Source organism: Dendrobates tinctorius, unplaced genomic scaffold (assembly GCF_039654945.1).
Source record: "Dendrobates tinctorius isolate UK_male_01 unplaced genomic scaffold, ASM3965494v1 ptg000251l, whole genome shotgun sequence".
Taxonomy (NCBI): domain Eukaryota; kingdom Metazoa; phylum Chordata; class Amphibia; order Anura; family Dendrobatidae; genus Dendrobates; species Dendrobates tinctorius.
This window is the reverse complement of record NW_027361918.1, coordinates 10,818,626-10,837,963: the sequence shown is the minus strand read 5'-3', so window position 1 is coordinate 10,837,963 and position 19,338 is coordinate 10,818,626. Positions and strand designations below refer to the sequence as shown.

At 40.7% G+C, this 19,338-nt stretch overlaps 21 non-coding genes across 21 annotated transcripts; 13 read left to right on the top strand and 8 right to left on the bottom strand.

Annotated features, from left to right (window-relative positions):
* The first annotated feature begins 1,249 nt into the window (after nucleotides 1–1,249).
* On the top strand, nucleotides 1,250–1,322 carry TRNAA-AGC (transfer RNA alanine (anticodon AGC)). The gene has a single exon. It is a non-coding gene; the product is annotated as a tRNA-Ala (tRNA).
* Nucleotides 1,323–1,430: 108 nt separating this feature from the next.
* On the top strand, nucleotides 1,431–1,516 carry TRNAY-GUA (transfer RNA tyrosine (anticodon GUA)). Its single transcript is given in 2 exon segments — nucleotides 1,431–1,467; nucleotides 1,481–1,516. It is a non-coding gene; the product is annotated as a tRNA-Tyr (tRNA).
* Nucleotides 1,517–1,739: 223 nt separating this feature from the next.
* On the bottom strand, nucleotides 1,740–1,813 carry TRNAN-GUU (transfer RNA asparagine (anticodon GUU)). Its single transcript has one exon. It is a non-coding gene; the product is annotated as a tRNA-Asn (tRNA).
* Nucleotides 1,814–3,554: 1,741 nt separating this feature from the next.
* Nucleotides 3,555–3,627, top strand: TRNAA-AGC (transfer RNA alanine (anticodon AGC)). Its single transcript has one exon. It is a non-coding gene; the product is annotated as a tRNA-Ala (tRNA).
* A 100-nt stretch (nucleotides 3,628–3,727) lies between these two features.
* TRNAY-GUA (transfer RNA tyrosine (anticodon GUA)) lies at nucleotides 3,728–3,813 on the top strand. The gene is given in 2 exon segments: nucleotides 3,728–3,764; nucleotides 3,778–3,813. It is a non-coding gene; the product is annotated as a tRNA-Tyr (tRNA).
* Nucleotides 3,814–4,036: 223 nt separating this feature from the next.
* TRNAN-GUU (transfer RNA asparagine (anticodon GUU)) lies at nucleotides 4,037–4,110 on the bottom strand. Its single transcript has one exon. It is a non-coding gene; the product is annotated as a tRNA-Asn (tRNA).
* Nucleotides 4,111–6,224: 2,114 nt separating this feature from the next.
* Nucleotides 6,225–6,297, top strand: TRNAA-AGC (transfer RNA alanine (anticodon AGC)). Its single transcript has one exon. It is a non-coding gene; the product is annotated as a tRNA-Ala (tRNA).
* A 108-nt stretch (nucleotides 6,298–6,405) lies between these two features.
* TRNAY-GUA (transfer RNA tyrosine (anticodon GUA)) lies at nucleotides 6,406–6,491 on the top strand. Its single transcript is given in 2 exon segments — nucleotides 6,406–6,442; nucleotides 6,456–6,491. It is a non-coding gene; the product is annotated as a tRNA-Tyr (tRNA).
* A 223-nt stretch (nucleotides 6,492–6,714) lies between these two features.
* Nucleotides 6,715–6,788, bottom strand: TRNAN-GUU (transfer RNA asparagine (anticodon GUU)). Its single transcript has one exon. It is a non-coding gene; the product is annotated as a tRNA-Asn (tRNA).
* A 1,368-nt stretch (nucleotides 6,789–8,156) lies between these two features.
* On the top strand, nucleotides 8,157–8,229 carry TRNAA-AGC (transfer RNA alanine (anticodon AGC)). The gene has a single exon. It is a non-coding gene; the product is annotated as a tRNA-Ala (tRNA).
* A 417-nt stretch (nucleotides 8,230–8,646) lies between these two features.
* Nucleotides 8,647–8,720, bottom strand: TRNAN-GUU (transfer RNA asparagine (anticodon GUU)). Its single transcript has one exon. It is a non-coding gene; the product is annotated as a tRNA-Asn (tRNA).
* Nucleotides 8,721–10,461: 1,741 nt separating this feature from the next.
* TRNAA-AGC (transfer RNA alanine (anticodon AGC)) lies at nucleotides 10,462–10,534 on the top strand. Its single transcript has one exon. It is a non-coding gene; the product is annotated as a tRNA-Ala (tRNA).
* A 417-nt stretch (nucleotides 10,535–10,951) lies between these two features.
* TRNAN-GUU (transfer RNA asparagine (anticodon GUU)) lies at nucleotides 10,952–11,025 on the bottom strand. The gene has a single exon. It is a non-coding gene; the product is annotated as a tRNA-Asn (tRNA).
* A 1,741-nt stretch (nucleotides 11,026–12,766) lies between these two features.
* Nucleotides 12,767–12,839, top strand: TRNAA-AGC (transfer RNA alanine (anticodon AGC)). The gene has a single exon. It is a non-coding gene; the product is annotated as a tRNA-Ala (tRNA).
* A 108-nt stretch (nucleotides 12,840–12,947) lies between these two features.
* TRNAY-GUA (transfer RNA tyrosine (anticodon GUA)) lies at nucleotides 12,948–13,033 on the top strand. The gene is given in 2 exon segments: nucleotides 12,948–12,984; nucleotides 12,998–13,033. It is a non-coding gene; the product is annotated as a tRNA-Tyr (tRNA).
* A 223-nt stretch (nucleotides 13,034–13,256) lies between these two features.
* Nucleotides 13,257–13,330, bottom strand: TRNAN-GUU (transfer RNA asparagine (anticodon GUU)). Its single transcript has one exon. It is a non-coding gene; the product is annotated as a tRNA-Asn (tRNA).
* Nucleotides 13,331–15,062: 1,732 nt separating this feature from the next.
* TRNAA-AGC (transfer RNA alanine (anticodon AGC)) lies at nucleotides 15,063–15,135 on the top strand. The gene has a single exon. It is a non-coding gene; the product is annotated as a tRNA-Ala (tRNA).
* A 417-nt stretch (nucleotides 15,136–15,552) lies between these two features.
* Nucleotides 15,553–15,626, bottom strand: TRNAN-GUU (transfer RNA asparagine (anticodon GUU)). The gene has a single exon. It is a non-coding gene; the product is annotated as a tRNA-Asn (tRNA).
* Nucleotides 15,627–17,367: 1,741 nt separating this feature from the next.
* Nucleotides 17,368–17,440, top strand: TRNAA-AGC (transfer RNA alanine (anticodon AGC)). The gene has a single exon. It is a non-coding gene; the product is annotated as a tRNA-Ala (tRNA).
* Nucleotides 17,441–17,548: 108 nt separating this feature from the next.
* Nucleotides 17,549–17,634, top strand: TRNAY-GUA (transfer RNA tyrosine (anticodon GUA)). Its single transcript is given in 2 exon segments — nucleotides 17,549–17,585; nucleotides 17,599–17,634. It is a non-coding gene; the product is annotated as a tRNA-Tyr (tRNA).
* Nucleotides 17,635–17,857: 223 nt separating this feature from the next.
* TRNAN-GUU (transfer RNA asparagine (anticodon GUU)) lies at nucleotides 17,858–17,931 on the bottom strand. Its single transcript has one exon. It is a non-coding gene; the product is annotated as a tRNA-Asn (tRNA).
* Nucleotides 17,932–19,338: the final 1,407 nt, after the last annotated feature.

The window sequence follows — 19,338 nt, the reverse complement described above, 5'->3', positions numbered from 1 at the left end:
TGACACAAGAAAGCAAAAAAAAACAAAGAAACAATTGCAGAACCCCAGGAGTACTCTAGTCGCCAACAAATATGTAATGGCTGAAAATTTACATGTCATCGACCTGAACACAAACAGTCATTAGAATTTTACTCTGTACATCTGTTAACACAAGCAGAGTGGCGCAGCGGAAGCGTGCTGGGCCCATAACCCAGAGGTGGATGGATCGAAGCCATCCTCTGCTAAATTGTGCTGCATTGCATCTTTTTCTACAAACTAGCTAAGTTTTTTTCACTTCCCCATTTTGGTTCTCTATATACAGAGAAATGGTTTGCTAGAAAATTGCTCGACTGTATTTGTAGACCATAATTCACATTGTGAAACCCAGCGGTCAATGGATTGAAACCAACCTCTGCTAAATAGTTGTGTTTTATAAACTTCATCATTGCATATCAACTGAACTTTTCTGTCAACAGCAAACGTGTCTCGGATCAAAAACACTAGTCAAAATCCTAAATCCCAGTACAACTCGTGCCAAAGGACCAGAAGGAGATTCGCGACCTCTCAGCATTTTCTATATTCAAACCAAACCATAAAAGATCAATCTTTTCGCTTGGGATTGTGCTGCATTACAACTTTTTTCTACAAACTAGGTAAGTTTTTTTTCATTCCCCCAGTTTGGTTCTCTATATACAGAGAAATGGTTTACTAGAAAATTGCTCGACTGTATTTGTAGGCCATAATTCACATTGTGAAACCCAGCGGTCGATGGATCGAAACCAACCTCTGCTAAATAGTTGTGATTTATAAACTTCATCATTGCATATCAACTGAACTTTTCTGTCAACAGCAAACGTGTCTCGGATCAAAAACACTAGTCAAAATCCTAAATCCCAGTACAACTCGTGCCAAAGGACCAGAAGGAGATTCGCGACCTCTCAGCATTTTCTATATTCAAACCAAACCATAAAAGGTCAATCTTTTTGCTTGGGATTGTGCTGCATTACAACTTTTTTCTACAAACTAGGTAAGTTTTTTTTACTCCCCCAGTCTGGTTCTCTACATACATAGAAATGGTTTGCTAGAAAATTGCCCGACTGTATTTGTAGGCCATAATTCACATTGTGAACTACGTAGATGTTCTTCAAATATGGGAGAAAGGAATCTGTACTTAAAAAAAAAAAAAAAAAAAGCACTCAATGGCACATTTGACTATAAGTAAACTGTGACATGGTGTGGCGTGAAACTGATAATGGCGTTCGTCGGGCATGGGGGATTAGCTCAAGTGGTAGAGCGCTCGCTTAGCATGCGAGAGGTAGCGGGATCGATGCCCGCATTCTCCAATACAATCTTTGGATTCCTTTTTCAGTTGGCCGAGTGAATTGTTTATGCCACCTGCTCGTGGCACACACGTCCAAACCTTGAAGACTTTCAACAATGGCTAAATCAAGCCTTCGATAGCTCAGCTGGTAGAGCGGAGGACTGTAGATCTAAATTAGCAATCCTTAGGTCGCTGGTTCAATTCCGGCTCGAAGGAAGTTTTGTGTATTCTATCAGATGTTTTCAACCTTCTGGCAAATACCAGACAGCTATGCTCTTTCTGGACATGTAGACAGAAACACAACCGGAAAGTTTTTTCTCCAGTTTGCCTTGTGAATTCAAAACTTAGGCAGCAACAGTGCTTTTACTTTATGGAGATGCTGAGCACCAATGTGAAAACGTCTTCAACTGTAGCATGCTACCCAAGCAAAAGGAACCAACGTCCCTGGGTGGACTCGAACCACCAACCTTTCGGTTAACAGCCGAACGCGCTAACCGATTGCGCCACAGAGACACAAACGCCTGCCGAACTTTCGTCTAACAGCCGGACGCACCCACCAGTTTTAACCGGAACCTTAAACAATGGTCAGACACCATTTCCTCTAATGATTTTCAACAATAATATGACACAAGAAAGCAAAAAAAAACAAAGAAACAATTGCAGAACCCCAGGAGTACTCTAGTCGCCAACAAATATGTAATGGCTGAAAATTTACATGTCATCGACCTGAACACAAACAGTCATTAGAATTTTACTCTGTACATCTGTTAACACAAGCAGAGTGGCGCAGCGGAAGCGTGCTGGGCCCATAACCCAGAGGTCGATGGATCGAAGCCATCCTCTGCTAAATTGTGCTGCATTGCATCTTTTTCTACAAACTAGCTAAGTTTTTTTCACTTCCCCATTTTGGTTCTCTATATACAGAGAAATGGTTTGCTAGAAAATTGCTCGACTGTATTTGTAGACCATAATTCACATTGTGAAACCCAGCGGTCAATGGATTGAAACCAACCTCTGCTAAATAGTTGTGTTTTATAAACTTCATCATTGCATATCAACTGAACTTTTCTGTCAACAGCAAACGTGTCTCGGATCAAAAACACTAGTCAAAATCCTAAATCCCAGTACAACTCGTGCCAAAGGACCAGAAGGAGATTCGCGACCTCTCAGCATTTTCTATATTCAAACCAAACCATAAAAGATCAATCTTTTCGCTTGGGATTGTGCTGCATTACAACTTTTTTCTACAAACTAGGTAAGTTTTTTTTCATTCCCCCAGTTTGGTTCTCTATATACAGAGAAATGGTTTACTAGAAAATTGCTCGACTGTATTTGTAGGCCATAATTCACATTGTGAAACCCAGCGGTCGATGGATCGAAACCAACCTCTGCTAAATAGTTGTGTTTTATAAACTTCATCATTGCATATCAACTGAACTTTTCTGTCAACAGCAAACGTGTCTCGGATCAAAAACACTAGTCAAAATCCTAAATCCCAGTACAACTCGTGCCAAAGGACCAGAAGGAGATTCGCGACCTCTCAGCATTTTCTATATTCAAACCAAACCATAAAAGGTCAATCTTTTTGCTTGGGATTGTGCTGCATTACAACTTTTTTCTACAAACTAGGTAAGTTTTTTTTACTCCCCCAGTCTGGTTCTCTACATACATAGAAATGGTTTGCTAGAAAATTGCCCGACTGTATTTGTAGGCCATAATTCACATTGTGAAACCCAGCGGTCGATGGATCGAAACCAACCTCTGCTAAATAGTTGTGATTTATAAACTTCATCATTGCATATCAACTGAACTTTTCTGTCAACAGCAAACGTGTCTCGGATCAAAAACACTAGTCAAAATCCTAAATCCCAGTACAACTCGTGCCAAAGGACCAGAAGGAGATTCGCGACCTCTCAGCATTTTCTATAATCAAACCAAACCATAAAAGGTCAATCTTTTTGCTTGGGATTGTGCTGCATTACAACTTTTTTCTACAAACTAGGTAAGTTTTTTTTACTCCCCCAGTCTGGTTCTCTACATACGTAGAAATGGTTTGCTAGAAAATTGCTCGACTTTATTTGTAGGCCATAATTCACATTGTGAACTCCGTAGATGTTCTTCAAATATGGGAGAAAGGAATCTGTACTTAAAAAAAAAAAAAAAAAAAAAAAAAAAAGCACTCAATGGCACATTTGACTATAAGTAAACTGTGACATGGTGTGGCGTGAAACTGATAATGGCGTTCGTCGGGCATGGGGGATTAGCTCAAGTGGTAGAGCGCTCGCTTAGCATGCGAGAGGTAGCGGGATCGATGCCCGCATTCTCCAATACAATCTTTGGATTCCTTTTTCAGTTGGCCGAGTGAATTGTTTATGCCACCTGCTCGTGGCATAAACCTTGAAGACTTTCAACAATGGCTAAATCAAGCCTTCGATAGCTCAGCTGGTAGAGCGGAGGACTGTAGATCTAAATTAGCAATCCTTAGGTCGCTGGTTCAATTCCGGCTCGAAGGAAGTTTTGTGTATTCTATCAGATGTTTTCAACCTTCTGGCAAATACCAGACAGCTATGCTCTTTCTGGACATGTAGACAGAAACACAACCGGAAAGTTTTTTCTCCAGTTTGCCTTGTGAATTCAAAACTTAGGCAGCAACAGTGCTTTTACTTTATGGAGATGCTGAGCACCAATGTGAAAACGTCTTCAACTGTAGCATGCTACCCAAGCAAAAGGAACCAACGTCCCTGGGTGGACTCGAACCACCAACCTTTCGGTTAACAGCCGAACGCGCTAACCGATTGCGCCACAGAGACACAAACGCCTGCCAAACTTTCGTCTAACAGCCGGACGCACCCACCAGTTTTAACCGGAACCTTAAACAATGGTCAGACACCATTTCCTCTAATGATTTTCAACAATAATATGACACAAGAAAGCAAAAAAAAACAAAGAAACAATTGCAGAACCCCAGGAGTACTCTAGTCGCCAACAAATATGTAATGGCTGAAAATTTACATGTCATCGACCTGAACACAAACAGTCATTAGAATTTTACTCTGTACATCTGTTAACACAAGCAGAGTGGCGCAGCGGAAGCGTGCTGGGCCCATAACCCAGAGGTGGATGGATCGAAGCCATCCTCTGCTAAATTGTGCTGCATTGCATCTTTTTCTACAAACTAGCTAAGTTTTTTTCACTTCCCCATTTTGGTTCTCTATATACAGAGAAATGGTTTGCTAGAATATTGCTCGACTGTATTTGTAGACCATAATTCACATTGTGAAACCCAGCGGTCAATGGATTGAAACCAACCTCTGCTAAATAGTTGTGTTTTATAAACTTCATCATTGCATATCAACTGAACTTTTCTGTCAACAGCAAACGTGTCTCGGATCAAAAACACTAGTCAAAATCCTAAATCCCAGTACAACTCGTGCCAAAGGACCAGAAGGAGATTCGCGACCTCTCAGCATTTTCTATATTCAAACCAAACCATAAAAGATCAATCTTTTCGCTTGGGATTGTGCTGCATTACAACTTTTTTCTACAAACTAGGTAAGTTTTTTTTCATTCCCCCAGTTTGGTTCTCTATATACAGAGAAATGGTTTACTAGAAAATTGCTCGACTGTATTTGTAGGCCATAATTCACATTGTGAAACCCAGCGGTCGATGGATCGAAACCAACCTCTGCTAAATAGTTGTGTTTTATAAACTTCATCATTGCATATCAACTGAACTTTTCTGTCAACAGCAAACGTGTCTCGGATCAAAAACACTAGTCAAAATCCTAAATCCCAGTACAACTCGTGCCAAAGGACCAGAAGGAGATTCGCGACCTCTCAGCATTTTCTATATTCAAACCAAACCATAAAAGGTCAATCTTTTTGCTTGGGATTGTGCTGCATTACAACTTTTTTCTACAAACTAGGTAAGTTTTTTTTCATTCCCCCAGTTTGGTTCTCTATATACAGAGAAATGGTTTACTAGAAAATTGCTCGACTGTATTTGTAGGCCATAATTCACATTGTGAAACCCAGCGGTCGATGGATCGAAACCAACCTCTGCTAAATAGTTGTGTTTTATAAACTTCATCATTGCATATCAACTGAACTTTTCTGTCAACAGCAAACGTGTCTCGGATCAAAAACACTAGTCAAAATCCTAAATCCCAGTACAACTCGTGCCAAAGGACCAGAAGGAGATTCGCGACCTCTCAGCATTTTCTATATTCAAACCAAACCATAAAAGGTCAATCTTTTTGCTTGGGATTGTGCTGCATTACAACTTTTTTCTACAAACTAGGTAAGTTTTTTTTACTCCCCCAGTCTGGTTCTCTACATACATAGAAATGGTTTGCTAGAAAATTGCCCGACTGTATTTGTAGGCCATAATTCACATTGTGAAACCCAGCGGTCGATGGATCGAAACCAACCTCTGCTAAATAGTTGTGATTTATAAACTTCATCATTGCATATCAACTGAACTTTTCTGTCAACAGCAAACGTGTCTCGGATCAAAAACACTAGTCAAAATCCTAAATCCCAGTACAACTCGTGCCAAAGGACCAGAAGGAGATTCGCGACCTCTCAGCATTTTCTATAATCAAACCAAACCATAAAAGGTCAATCTTTTTGCTTGGGATTGTGCTGCATTACAACTTTTTTCTACAAACTAGGTAAGTTTTTTTACTCCCCCAGTCTGGTTCTCTACATACGTAGAAATGGTTTGCTAGAAAATTGCTCGACTTTATTTGTAGGCCATAATTCACATTGTGAACTCCGTAGATGTTCTTCAAATATGGGAGAAAGGAATCTGTACTTAAAAAAAAAAAAAAAAAAAAAAAAAAAAGCACTCAATGGCACATTTGACTATAAGTAAACTGTGACATGGTGTGGCGTGAAACTGATAATGGCGTTCGTCGGGCATGGGGGATTAGCTCAAGTGGTAGAGCGCTCGCTTAGCATGCGAGAGGTAGCGGGATCGATGCCCGCATTCTCCAATACAATCTTTGGATTCCTTTTTCAGTTGGCCGAGTGAATTGTTTATGCCACCTGCTCGTGGCACACACGTCCAAACCTTGAAGACTTTCAACAATGGCTAAATCAAGCCTTCGATAGCTCAGCTGGTAGAGCGGAGGACTGTAGATCTAAATTAGCAATCCTTAGGTCGCTGGTTCAATTCCGGCTCGAAGGAAGTTTTGTGTATTCTATCAGATGTTTTCAACCTTCTGGCAAATACCAGACAGCTATGCTCTTTCTGGACATGTAGACAGAAACACAACCGGAAAGTTTTTTCTCCAGTTTGCCTTGTGAATTCAAAACTTAGGCAGCAACAGTGCTTTTACTTTATGGAGATGCTGAGCACCAATGTGAAAACGTCTTCAACTGTAGCATGCTACCCAAGCAAAAGGAACCAACGTCCCTGGGTGGACTCGAACCACCAACCTTTCGGTTAACAGCCGAACGCGCTAACCGATTGCGCCACAGAGACACAAACGCCTGCCGAACTTTCGTCTAACAGCCGGACGCACCCACCAGTTTTAACCGGAACCTTAAACAATGGTCAGACACCATTTCCTCTAATGATTTTCAACAATAATATGACACAAGAAAGCAAAAAAAAACAAAGAAACAATTGCAGAACCCCAGGAGTACTCTAGTCGCCAACAAATATGTAATGGCTGAAAATTTACATGTCATCGACCTGAACACAAACAGTCATTAGAATTTTACTCTGTACATCTGTTAACACAAGCAGAGTGGCGCAGCGGAAGCGTGCTGGGGCCATAACCCAGAGGTCGATGGATCGAAGCCATCCTCTGCTAAATTGTGCTGCATTGCATCTTTTTCTACAAACTAGCTAAGTTTTTTTCACTTCCCCATTTTGGTTCTCTATATACAGAGAAATGGTTTGCTAGAAAATTGCTCGACTGTATTTGTAGACCATAATTCACATTGTGAAACCCAGCGGTCAATGGATTGAAACCAACCTCTGCTAAATAGTTGTGTTTTATAAACTTCATCATTGCATATCAACTGAACTTTTCTGTCAACAGCAAACGTGTCTCGGATCAAAAACACTAGTCAAAATCCTAAATCCCAGTACAACTCGTGCCAAAGGACCAGAAGGAGATTCGCGACCTCTCAGCATTTTCTATATTCAAACCAAACCATAAAAGATCAATCTTTTCGCTTGGGATTGTGCTGCATTACAACTTTTTTCTACAAACTAGGTAAGTTTTTTTTCATTCCCCCAGTTTGGTTCTCTATATACAGAGAAATGGTTTACTAGAAAATTGCTCGACTGTATTTGTAGGCCATAATTCACATTGTGAAACCCAGCGGTCGATGGATCGAAACCAACCTCTGCTAAATAGTTGTGTTTTATAAACTTCATCATTGCATATCAACTGAACTTTTCTGTCAACAGCAAACGTGTCTCGGATCAAAAACACTAGTCAAAATCCTAAATCCCAGTACAACTCGTGCCAAAGGACCAGAAGGAGATTCGCGACCTCTCAGCATTTTCTATATTCAAACCAAACCATAAAAGGTCAATCTTTTTGCTTGGGATTGTGCTGCATTACAACTTTTTTCTACAAACTAGGTAAGTTTTTTTTACTCCCCCAGTCTGGTTCTCTACATACGTAGAAATGGTTTGCTAGAAAATTGCTCGACTTTATTTGTAGGCCATAATTCACATTGTGAACTCCGTAGATGTTCTTCAAATATGGGAGAAAGGAATCTGTACTTAAAAAAAAAAAAAAAAAAAAAAAAAAAAGCACTCAATGGCACATTTGACTATAAGTAAACTGTGACATGGTGTGGCGTGAAACTGATAATGGCGTTCGTCGGGCATGGGGGATTAGCTCAAGTGGTAGAGCGCTCGCTTAGCATGCGAGAGGTAGCGGGATCGATGCCCGCATTCTCCAATACAATCTTTGGATTCCTTTTTCAGTTGGCCGAGTGAATTGTTTATGCCACCTGCTCGTGGCACACACGTCCAAACCTTGAAGACTTTCAACAATGGCTAAATCAAGCCTTCGATAGCTCAGCTGGTAGAGCGGAGGACTGTAGATCTAAATTAGCAATCCTTAGGTTGCTGGTTCAATTCCGGCTCGAAGGAAGTTTTGTGTATTCTATCAGATGTTTTCAACCTTCTGGCAAATACCAGACAGCTATGCTCTTTCTGGACATGTAGACAGAAACACAACCGGAAAGTTTTTTCTCCAGTTTGCCTTGTGAATTCAAAACTTAGGCAGCAACAGTGCTTTTACTTTATGGAGATGCTGAGCACCAATGTGAAAACGTCTTCAACTGTAGCATGCTACCCAAGCAAAAGGAACCAACGTCCCTGGGTGGACTCGAACCACCAACCTTTCGGTTAACAGCCGAACGCGCTAACCGATTGCGCCACAGAGACACAAACGCCTGCCGAACTTTCGTCTAACAGCCGGACGCACCCACCAGTTTTAACCGGAACCTTAAACAATGGTCAGACACCATTTCCTCTAATGATTTTCAACAATAATATGACACAAGAAAGCAAAAAAAAACAAAGAAACAATTGCAGAACCCCAGGAGTACTCTAGTCGCCAACAAATATGTAATGGCTGAAAATTTACATGTCATCGACCTGAACACAAACAGTCATTAGAATTTTACTCTGTACATCTGTTAACACAAGCAGAGTGGCGCAGCGGAAGCGTGCTGGGCCCATAACCCAGAGGTCGATGGATCGAAGCCATCCTCTGCTAAATTGTGCTGCATTGCATCTTTTTCTACAAACTAGCTAAGTTTTTTTCACTTCCCCATTTTGGTTCTCTATATACAGAGAAATGGTTTGCTAGAAAATTGCTCGACTGTATTTGTAGACCATAATTCACATTGTGAAACCCAGCGGTCAATGGATTGAAACCAACCTCTGCTAAATAGTTGTGTTTTATAAACTTCATCATTGCATATCAACTGAACTTTTCTGTCAACAGCAAACGTGTCTCGGATCAAAAACACTAGTCAAAATCCTAAATCCCAGTACAACTCGTGCCAAAGGACCAGAAGGAGATTCGCGACCTCTCAGCATTTTCTATATTCAAACCAAACCATAAAAGATCAATCTTTTCGCTTGGGATTGTGCTGCATTACAACTTTTTTCTACAAACTAGGTAAGTTTTTTTTCATTCCCCCAGTTTGGTTCTCTATATACAGAGAAATGGTTTACTAGAAAATTGCTCGACTGTATTTGTAGGCCATAATTCACATTGTGAAACCCAGCGGTCGATGGATCGAAACCAACCTCTGCTAAATAGTTGTGTTTTATAAACTTCATCATTGCATATCAACTGAACTTTTCTGTCAACAGCAAACGTGTCTCGGATCAAAAACACTAGTCAAAATCCTAAATCCCAGTACAACTCGTGCCAAAGGACCAGAAGGAGATTCGCGACCTCTCAGCATTTTCTATATTCAAACCAAACCATAAAAGGTCAATCTTTTTGCTTGGGATTGTGCTGCATTACAACTTTTTTCTACAAACTAGGTAAGTTTTTTTTACTCCCCCAGTCTGGTTCTCTACATACATAGAAATGGTTTGCTAGAAAATTGCCCGACTGTATTTGTAGGCCATAATTCACATTGTGAAACCCAGCGGTCGATGGATCGAAACCAACCTCTGCTAAATAGTTGTGATTTATAAACTTCATCATTGCATATCAACTGAACTTTTCTGTCAACAGCAAACGTGTCTCGGATCAAAAACACTAGTCAAAATCCTAAATCCCAGTACAACTCGTGCCAAAGGACCAGAAGGAGATTCGCGACCTCTCAGCATTTTCTATAATCAAACCAAACCATAAAAGGTCAATCTTTTTGCTTGGGATTGTGCTGCATTACAACTTTTTTCTACAAACTAGGTAAGTTTTTTTTACTCCCCCAGTCTGGTTCTCTACATACGTAGAAATGGTTTGCTAGAAAATTGCTCGACTTTATTTGTAGGCCATAATTCACATTGTGAACTCCGTAGATGTTCTTCAAATATGGGAGAAAGGAATCTGTACTTAAAAAAAAAAAAAAAAAAAAAAAAAAAAGCACTCAATGGCACATTTGACTATAAGTAAACTGTGACATGGTGTGGCGTGAAACTGATAATGGCGTTCGTCGGGCATGGGGGATTAGCTCAAGTGGTAGAGCGCTCGCTTAGCATGCGAGAGGTAGCGGGATCGATGCCCGCATTCTCCAATACAATCTTTGGATTCCTTTTTCAGTTGGCCGAGTGAATTGTTTATGCCACCTGCTCGTGGCACACACGTCCAAACCTTGAAGACTTTCAACAATGGCTAAATCAAGCCTTCGATAGCTCAGCTGGTAGAGCGGAGGACTGTAGATCTAAATTAGCAATCCTTAGGTTGCTGGTTCAATTCCGGCTCGAAGGAAGTTTTGTGTATTCTATCAGATGTTTTCAACCTTCTGGCAAATACCAGACAGCTATGCTCTTTCTGGACATGTAGACAGAAACACAACCGGAAAGTTTTTTCTCCAGTTTGCCTTGTGAATTCAAAACTTAGGCAGCAACAGTGCTTTTACTTTATGGAGATGCTGAGCACCAATGTGAAAACGTCTTCAACTGTAGCATGCTACCCAAGCAAAAGGAACCAACGTCCCTGGGTGGACTCGAACCACCAACCTTTCGGTTAACAGCCGAACGCGCTAACCGATTGCGCCACAGAGACACAAACGCCTGCCGAACTTTCGTCTAACAGCCGGACGCACCCACCAGTTTTAACCGGAACCTTAAACAATGGTCAGACACCATTTCCTCTAATGATTTTCAACAATAATATGACACAAGAAAGCAAAAAAAAACAAAGAAACAATTGCAGAACCCCAGGAGTACTCTAGTCGCCAACAAATATGTAATGGCTGAAAATTTACATGTCATCGACCTGAACACAAACAGTCATTAGAATTTTACTCTGTACATCTGTTAACACAAGCAGAGTGGCGCAGCGGAAGCGTGCTGGGCCCATAACCCAGAAGTCGATGGATCGAAGCCATCCTCTGCTAAATTGTGCTGCATTGCATCTTTTTCTACAAACTAGCTAAGTTTTTTTCACTTCCCCATTTTGGTTCTCTATATACAGAGAAATGGTTTGCTAGAAAATTGCTCGACTGTATTTGTAGACCATAATTCACATTGTGAAACCCAGCGGTCAATGGATTGAAACCAACCTCTGCTAAATAGTTGTGTTTTATAAACTTCATCATTGCATATCAACTGAACTTTTCTGTCAACAGCAAACGTGTCTCGGATCAAAAACACTAGTCAAAATCCTAAATCCCAGTACAACTCGTGCCAAAGGACCAGAAGGAGATTCGCGACCTCTCAGCATTTTCTATATTCAAACCAAACCATAAAAGATCAATCTTTTCGCTTGGGATTGTGCTGCATTACAACTTTTTTCTACAAACTAGGTAAGTTTTTTTTCATTCCCCCAGTTTGGTTCTCTATATACAGAGAAATGGTTTACTAGAAAATTGCTCGACTGTATTTGTAGGCCATAATTCACATTGTGAAACCCAGCGGTCGATGGATCGAAACCAACCTCTGCTAAATAGTTGTGTTTTATAAACTTCATCATTGCATATCAACTGAACTTTTCTGTCAACAGCAAACGTGTCTCGGATCAAAAACACTAGTCAAAATCCTAAATCCCAGTACAACTCGTGCCAAAGGACCAGAAGGAGATTCGCGACCTCTCAGCATTTTCTATATTCAAACCAAACCATAAAAGGTCAATCTTTTTGCTTGGGATTGTGCTGCATTACAACTTTTTTCTACAAACTAGGTAAGTTTTTTTTACTCCCCCAGTCTGGTTCTCTACATACATAGAAATGGTTTGCTAGAAAATTGCCCGACTGTATTTGTAGGCCATAATTCACATTGTGAAACCCAGCGGTCGATGGATCGAAACCAACCTCTGCTAAATAGTTGTGATTTATAAACTTCATCATTGCATATCAACTGAACTTTTCTGTCAACAGCAAACGTGTCTCGGATCAAAAACACTAGTCAAAATCCTAAATCCCAGTACAACTCGTGCCAAAGGACCAGAAGGAGATTCGCGACCTCTCAGCATTTTCTATAATCAAACCAAACCATAAAAGGTCAATCTTTTTGCTTGGGATTGTGCTGCATTACAACTTTTTTCTACAAACTAGGTAAGTTTTTTTTACTCCCCCAGTCTGGTTCTCTACATACGTAGAAATGGTTTGCTAGAAAATTGCTCGACTTTATTTGTAGGCCATAATTCACATTGTGAACTCCGTAGATGTTCTTCAAATATGGGAGAAAGGAATCTGTACTTAAAAAAAAAAAAAAAAAAAAAAAAAAAAGCACTCAATGGCACATTTGACTATAAGTAAACTGTGACATGGTGTGGCGTGAAACTGATAATGGCGTTCGTCGGGCATGGGGGATTAGCTCAAGTGGTAGAGCGCTCGCTTAGCATGCGAGAGGTAGCGGGATCGATGCCCGCATTCTCCAATACAATCTTTGGATTCCTTTTTCAGTTGGCCGAGTGAATTGTTTATGCCACCTGCTCGTGGCACACACGTCCAAACCTTGAAGACTTTCAACAATGGCTAAATCAAGCCTTCGATAGCTCAGCTGGTAGAGCGGAGGACTGTAGATCTAAATTAGCAATCCTTAGGTCGCTGGTTCAATTCCGGCTCGAAGGAAGTTTTGTGTATTCTATCAGATGTTTTCAACCTTCTGGCAAATACCAGACAGCTATGCTCTTTATGGACATGTAGACAGAAACACAACCGGAAAGTTTTTTCTCCAGTTTGCCTTGTGAATTCAAAACTTAGGCAGCAACAGTGCTTTTACTTTATGGAGATGCTGAGCACCAATGTGAAAACGTCTTCAACTGTAGCATGCTACCCAAGCAAAAGGAACCAACGTCCCTGGGTGGACTCGAACCACCAACCTTTCGGTTAACAGCCGAACGCGCTAACCGATTGCGCCACAGAGACACAAACGCCTGCCGAACTTTCGTCTAACAGCCGGACGCACCCACCAGTTTTAACCGGAACCTTAAACAATGGTCAGACACCATTTCCTCTAATGATTTTCAACAATAATATGACACAAGAAAGCAAAAAAAAACAAAGAAACAATTGCAGAACCCCAGGAGTACTCTAGTCGCCAACAAATATGTAATGGCTGAAAATTTACATGTCATCGACCTGAACACAAACAGTCATTAGAATTTTACTCTGTACATCTGTTAACACAAGCAGAGTGGCGCAGCGGAAGCGTGCTGGGCCCATAACCCAGAGGTCGATGGATCGAATCCATCCTCTGCTAAATTGTGCTGCATTGCATCTTTTTCTACAAACTAGCTAAGTTTTTTTCACTTCCCCATTTTGGTTCTCTATATACAGAGAAATGGTTTGCTAGAAAATTGCTCGACTGTATTTGTAGACCATAATTCACATTGTGAAACCCAGCGGTCAATGGATTGAAACCAACCTCTGCTAAATAGTTGTGTTTTATAAACTTCATCATTGCATATCAACTGAACTTTTCTGTCAACAGCAAACGTGTCTCGGATCAAAAACACTAGTCAAAATCCTAAATCCCAGTACAACTCGTGCCAAAGGACCAGAAGGAGATTCGCGACCTCTCAGCATTTTCTATATTCAAACCAAACCATAAAAGATCAATCTTTTCGCTTGGGATTGTGCTGCATTACAACTTTTTTCTACAAACTAGGTAAGTTTTTTTTCATTCCCCCAGTTTGGTTCTCTATATACAGAGAAATGGTTTACTAGAAAATTGCTCGACTGTATTTGTAGGCCATAATTCACATTGTGAAACCCAGCGGTCGATGGATCGAAACCAACCTCTGCTAAATAGTTGTGTTTTATAAACTTCATCATTGCATATCAACTGAACTTTTCTGTCAACAGCAAACGTGTCTCGGATCAAAAACACTAGTCAAAATCCTAAATCCCAGTACAACTCGTGCCAAAGGACCAGAAGGAGATTCGCGACCTCTCAGCATTTTCTGTATTCAAACCAAACCATAAAAGGTCAATCTTTTTGCTTGGGATTGTGCTGCATTACAACTTTTTTCTACAAACTAGGTAAGTTTTTTTTACTCCCCCAGTCTGGTTCTCTACATACATAGAAATGGTTTGCTAGAAAATTGCCCGACTGTATTTGTAGGCCATAATTCACATTGTGAAACCCAGCGGTCGATGGATCGAAACCAACCTCTGCTAAATAGTTGTGATTTATAAACTTCATCATTGCATATCAACTGAACTTTTCTGTCAACAGCAAACGTGTCTCGGATCAAAAACACTAGTCAAAATCCTAAATCCCAGTACAACTCGTGCCAAAGGACCAGAAGGAGATTCGCGACCTCTCAGCATTTTCTATATTCAAACCAAACCATAAAAGGTCAATCTTTTTGCTTGGGATTGTGCTGCATTACAACTTTTTTCTACAAACTAGGTAAGTTTTTTTTACTCCCCCAGTCTGGTTCTCTACATACATAGAAATGGTTTGCTAGAAAATTGCCTGACTGTATTTGTAGGCCATAATTCACATTGTGAACTCCGTAGATGTTCTTCAAATATGGGAGAAAGGAATCTGTACTTAAAAAAAAAAAAAAAAAAAGCACTCAATGGCACATTTGACTATAAGTAAACTGTGACATGGTGTGGCGTGAAACTGATAATGGCGTTCGTCGGGCATGGGGGATTAGCTCAAGTGGTAGAGCGCTCGCTTAGCATGCGAGAGGTAGCGGGATCGATGCCCGCATTCTCCAATACAATCTTTGGATTCCTTTTTCAGTTGGCCGAGTGAATTGTTTATGCCACCTGCTCGTGGCACACACGTCCAAACCTTGAAGACTTTCAACAATGGCTAAATCAAGCCTTCGATAGCTCAGCTGGTAGAGCGGAGGACTGTAGATCTAAATTAGCAATCCTTAGGTTGCTGGTTCAATTCCGGCTCGAAGGAAGTTTTGTGTATTCTATCAGATGTTTTCAACCTTCTGGCAAATACCAGACAGCTATGCTCTTTCTGGACATGTAGACAGAAACACAACCGGAAAGTTTTTTCTCCAGTTTGCCTTGTGAATTCAAAACTTAGGCAGCAACAGTGCTTTTACTTTATGGAGATGCTGAGCACCAATGTGAAAACGTCTTCAACTGTAGCATGCTACCCAAGCAAAAGGAACCAACGTCCCTGGGTGGACTCGAACCACCAACCTTTCGGTTAACAGCCGAACGCGCTAACCGATTGCGCCACAGAGACACAAACGCCTGCCGAACTTTCGTCTAACAGCCGGACGCACCCACCAGTTTTAACCGGAACCTTAAACAATGGTCAGACACCATTTCCTCTAATGATTTTCAACAATAATATGACACAAGAAAGCAAAAAAAAACAAAGAAACAATTGCAGAACCCCAGGAGTACTCTAGTCGCCAACAAATATGTAATGGCTGAAAATTTACATGTCATCGACCTGAACACAAACAGTCATTAGAATTTTACTCTGTACATCTGTTAACACAAGCAGAGTGGCGCAGCGGAAGCGTGCTGGGCCCATAACCCAGAGGTCGATGGATCGAAGCCATCCTCTGCTAAATTGTGCTGCATTGCATCTTTTTCTACAAACTAGCTAAGTTTTTTTCACTTCCCCATTTTGGTTCTCTATATACAGAGAAATGGTTTGCTAGAAAATTGCTCGACTGTATTTGTAGACCATAATTCACATTGTGAAACCCAGCGGTCAATGGATTGAAACCAACCTCTGCTAAATAGTTGTGTTTTATAAACTTCATCATTGCATATCAACTGAACTTTTCTGTCAACAGCAAACGTGTCTCGGATCAAAAACACTAGTCAAAATCCTAAATCCCAGTACAACTCGTGCCAAAGGACCAGAAGGAGATTCGCGACCTCTCAGCATTTTCTATATTCAAACCAAACCATAAAAGATCAATCTTTTCGCTTGGGATTGTGCTGCATTACAACTTTTTTCTACAAACTAGGTAAGTTTTTTTTCATTCCCCCAGTTTGGTTCTCTATATACAGAGAAATGGTTTACTAGAAAATTGCTCGACTGTATTTGTAGGCCATAATTCACATTGTGAAACCCAGCGGTCGATGGATCGAAACCAACCTCTGCTAAATAGTTGTGTTTTATAAACTTCATCATTGCATATCAACTGAACTTTTCTGTCAACAGCAAACGTGTCTCGGATCAAAAACACTAGTCAAAATCCTAAATCCCAGTACAACTCGTGCCAAAGGACCAGAAGGAGATTCGCGACCTCTCAGCATTTTCTATATTCAAACCAAACCATAAAAGGTCAATCTTTTTGCTTGGGATTGTGCTGCATTACAACTTTTTTCTACAAACTAGGTAAGTTTTTTTTACTCCCCCAGTCTGGTTCTCTACATACATAGAAATGGTTTGCTAGAAAATTGCCCGACTGTATTTGTAGGCCATAATTCACATTGTGAAACCCAGCGGTCGATGGATCGAAACCAACCTCTGCTAAATAGTTGTGATTTATAAACTTCATCATTGCATATCAACTGAACTTTTCTGTCAACAGCAAACGTGTCTCGGATCAAAAACACTAGTCAAAATCCTAAATCCCAGTACAACTCGTGCCAAAGGACCAGAAGGAGATTCGCGACCTCTCAGCATTTTCTATAATCAAACCAAACCATAAAAGGTCAATCTTTTTGCTTGGGATTGTGCTGCATTACAACTTTTTTCTACAAACTAGGTAAGTTTTTTTTACTCCCCCAGTCTGGTTCTCTACATACGTAGAAATGGTTTGCTAGAAAATTGCTCGACTTTATTTGTAGGCCATAATTCACATTGTGAACTCCGTAGATGTTCTTCAAATATGGGAGAAAGGAATCTGTACTTAAAAAAAAAAAAAAAAAAAAAAAAAAAAGCACTCAATGGCACATTTGACTATAAGTAAACTGTGACATGGTGTGGCGTGAAACTGATAATGGCGTTCGTCGGGCATGGGGGATTAGCTCAAGTGGTAGAGCGCTCGCTTAGCATGCGAGAGGTAGCGGGATCGATGCCCGCATTCTCCAATACAATCTTTGGATTCCTTTTTCAGTTGGCCGAGTGAATTGTTTATGCCACCTGCTCGTGGCACACACGTCCAAACCTTGAAGACTTTCAACAATGGCTAAATCAAGCCTTCGATAGCTCAGCTGGTAGAGCGGAGGACTGTAGATCTAAATTAGCAATCCTTAGGTCGCTGGTTCAATTCCGGCTCGAAGGAAGTTTTGTGTATTCTATCAGATGTTTTCAACCTTCTGGCAAATACCAGACAGCTATGCTCTTTATGGACATGTAGACAGAAACACAACCGGAAAGTTTTTTCTCCAGTTTGCCTTGTGAATTCAAAACTTAGGCAGCAACAGTGCTTTTACTTTATGGAGATGCTGAGCACCAATGTGAAAACGTCTTCAACTGTAGCATGCTACCCAAGCAAAAGGAACCAACGTCCCTGGGTGGACTCGAACCACCAACCTTTCGGTTAACAGCCGAACGCGCTAACCGATTGCGCCACAGAGACACAAACGCCTGCCGAACTTTCGTCTAACAGCCGGACGCACCCACCAGTTTTAACCGGAACCTTAAACAATGGTCAGACACCATTTCCTCTAATGATTTTCAACAATAATATGACACAAGAAAGCAAAAAAAAACAAAGAAACAATTGCAGAACCCCAGGAGTACTCTAGTCGCCAACAAATATGTAATGGCTGAAAATTTACATGTCATCGACCTGAACACAAACAGTCATTAGAATTTTACTCTGTACATCTGTTAACACAAGCAGAGTGGCGCAGCGGAAGCGTGCTGGGCCCATAACCCAGAGGTCGATGGATCGAATCCATCCTCTGCTAAATTGTGCTGCATTGCATCTTTTTCTACAAACTAGCTAAGTTTTTTTCACTTCCCCATTTTGGTTCTCTATATACAGAGAAATGGTTTGCTAGAAAATTGCTCGACTGTATTTGTAGACCATAATTCACATTGTGAAACCCAGCGGTCAATGGATTGAAACCAACCTCTGCTAAATAGTTGTGTTTTATAAACTTCATCATTGCATATCAACTGAACTTTTCTGTCAACAGCAAACGTGTCTCGGATCAAAAACACTAGTCAAAATCCTAAATCCCAGTACAACTCGTGCCAAAGGACCAGAAGGAGATTCGCGACCTCTCAGCATTTTCTATATTCAAACCAAACCATAAAAGATCAATCTTTTCGCTTGGGATTGTGCTGCATTACAACTTTTTTCTACAAACTAGGTAAGTTTTTTTTCATTCCCCCAGTTTGGTTCTCTATATACAGAGAAATGGTTTACTAGAAAATTGCTCGACTGTATTTGTAGGCCATAATTCACATTGTGAAACCCAGCGGTCGATGGATCGAAACCAACCTCTGCTAAATAGTTGTGTTTTATAAACTTCATCATTGCATATCAACTGAACTTTTCTGTCAACAGCAAACGTGTCTCGGATCAAAAACACTAGTCAAAATCCTAAATCCCAGTACAACTCGTGCCAAAGGACCAGAAGGAGATTCGCGACCTCTCAGCATTTTCTGTATTCAAACCAAACCATAAAAGGTCAATCTTTTTGCTTGGGATTGTGCTGCATTACAACTTTTTTCTACAAACTAGGTAAGTTTTTTTTACTCCCCCAGTCTGGTTCTCTACATACATAGAAATGGTTTGCTAGAAAATTGCCCGACTGTATTTGTAGGCCATAATTCACATTGTGAAACCCAGCGGTCGATGGATCGAAACCAACCTCTGCTAAATAGTTGTGATTTATAAACTTCATCATTGCATATCAACTGAACTTTTCTGTCAACAGCAAACGTGTCTCGGATCAAAAACACTAGTCAAAATCCTAAATCCCAGTACAACTCGTGCCAAAGGACCAGAAGGAGATTCGCGACCTCTCAGCAT